Here is a 2,635-nt window from a genome sequence, read left to right as displayed (position 1 = left end):
TAATATGCAAATCGACCAAACGGCAGAACAACCAGTCGCTATGACGTGCACTGACCACCAGGGGGCAGATGCTCAATGCAGGAGCTGTCCCCTGGTGGTCAGTGTGCTCCCACAGTGGGAGAGCCACTCAGTCAGAAGCCAGGCTCATGGCTGATGAGCGCAGCGGCAGTGACAGGAGCCTCTCCTGCCTCCATGGCAGCACTAAGGCCCTAAGCCAGGGATGGGCAACCTTTTTGTGAGTGCGTGCCAAAACCAGCAAAATCTCTGACTCAAAATTCTTCTGCGTGCCAACCCTAATTTTTGAGAACATGTTACGCCTACTTGATATCCCTTAAGGTGTATGTATGTGAAGAAACTTGAAGAAATAATATTCATTTGAGCAACAAAAACACAGTATATGATGATGAAAAATACATTTATTTTTTAATGTATACATGTTACGTAAAATTATTTATTTATCTAAGATGCACCTACACTGAATTTATCTGAAAAATAAAAAAGTCGATGTTAAGAAAAAAACTGTAAATGGAAGATTATAAGAGAGGGTTTCGTGTGCCAGCAAGTTACTGGTGTGCCATGTTTGGCACGTGTGACAGGGGTTGCCCACCCCTGGCCTAAGCCGTCAGTTGGACATCCCCTGAGGGCTCCCAGACTGCGTGAGGGAGCAGGCCAGGCTGAGGACCAACCCTCCCCCCCCCCCCCCCCCCGGGGATGAATTTTGGGCCCTGGGCCTCTGGTAAGAAAGACTTGGGCAGTGAAGGAAAAAAACAGAAAGATTGTTATGTTCTAAGAATTCCTTTATTGATAAGTTCCCTAAATCCAGATGTGTCTATGATGGTACAGACTAGCCCAGGGGTCCTCAAACTACGGCCCGCGGGCCACATGCAAATACAAGATTGTATTTGTTCCTGTTTTGTTTTTTTACTTCAAAATAAGATATGTGCAGTGTGCATAGGAATTTGTTCATAGTTTTTTTTTAAACTCTAGTCCGGCCCTCCAACGGTCTGAGGGACAGTGAACTGGCCCCCTGTTTAAAAAGTTTGAGGACCCCTGGACTAGCCCATGTGAGACAAGATCAGTGACAACGCCAAAAGGAATCTAGAATTAACTGACTATTTCCTGACTCACTCTGGCTAGGACGTATAACTAGCTCCATTGGGACCCTATCAGCAAAGTAGTATGATATTGTGATTTATATTAATAAATATAAATTTGGTCTTTGTCCCTTGTTTCTACATTAAACAGAGCTCCTAAAACCTTTGGTATTATCTAAATGGTGAAAGCCATAAAGATGTCTTTTGTTATGTGAATGAGATGACTTTTGGAAAGCCCCTAAATCACCTAAGGGTGAGGGCTGGTTGCCAATGGAATCAATCATGTGATTACAGGGTTGGAACTTTCAGTCCCATCCCCTGACCTCAAAGGGGGGGGGGGGGCTAGAAATTGAGTTCAATCACCAATGACTTAATCTAGCATGCCCACCTAATGAAGGCCCATAAAACTCCAAAGTACCGCCCTGACCAGTTTGGCTCAGTGGATAGAGTGTCGGCCTGCGGACTGAGGGGTCCCAGGTTTGATGCGGGTCAAGGGCATGTACCTTAGTTGCACATCCCCAGTAGGAGGTGTGCGGGAGGCAGCTGATCAATGCTTCTCTCTCATCAATGTTTCTAACTCTCTATCCCTCTCCCTTCCTCTCTGTAAAAAAATCAATAAAATATATTTAAAAAACAACAACAAAAAACTCCAAAGGACTGGCCTGGAGAGCTTCTGGGTTGGTGAACACATGGAGGTGCTGGTGATACCATTGTAATATTCTGGTTATTATCTAACAGGAAAAGTGTAAAAGGGAAAACTAGATATAGGCATGCCATTTATATAGCTTTGCCAAAAAGCTGCATTTAACACTGTCCAAATCTGTCCCGCTCAACGATGGGGGAAGGGACTGGACAAAGGCAGTATGGACACATGCCCAGTCAGGTCTGAGTGATGGTAGGGAAGGTACTTGCCCATCAATCAAACCTGGGAGAAAGTTAGTGGCTAGGATGGGCGTGGCCACTGAAACCTCTCAAAATCTAAATATATGAACGTCAAACAAAGTCTCTCTCTCTCTCTCTCTCTCTCTCTCACACACACACACACACACACACACACACACACACACACACGGGCCCTGTTGGGAATCCTGCTGCAGGGGGATGCTCTCCCCAGTGCCCACATGGTGCGAGGCCATGTTGGGCTCCACACATGGACTAATGGACTTCAATCTGGCCTGAACGCTGAACTTCACCCAGCTGCAACATGGAACGAAAAATCTGTACACTAATCTGATTTTACTAAACTCCCAGCTGCCCCTTTTCCAGGACTGGCTTAAGAGTCAAGGGACTTTGGAACCCGAGAAATGTAATTCCATGCCAATAAAGCCTTCTTCCACATTGCATCCTCCTGTGCAAGATTTAGAAAATTAATTTTCTGAAGATATCATAAGAGCCTCACTCCCACTTGGGTCTCTCCAGTATTACTGCTCTGAATGGGCATAGAAAGTCAGAGCCCTTTCCCCTTGTTCTATACATCATCAGGCTATTCTTTTTTTTAATATATTTTTTATTGATTAAGATATAACATCTGTGTCCTTATC

Source organism: Myotis lucifugus, unplaced genomic scaffold (assembly GCF_000147115.1).
Source record: "Myotis lucifugus unplaced genomic scaffold, Myoluc2.0 scaffold_80, whole genome shotgun sequence".
Classification (NCBI taxonomy): domain Eukaryota; kingdom Metazoa; phylum Chordata; class Mammalia; order Chiroptera; family Vespertilionidae; genus Myotis; species Myotis lucifugus.
Note: the sequence above shows the minus strand (reverse complement) of the source record.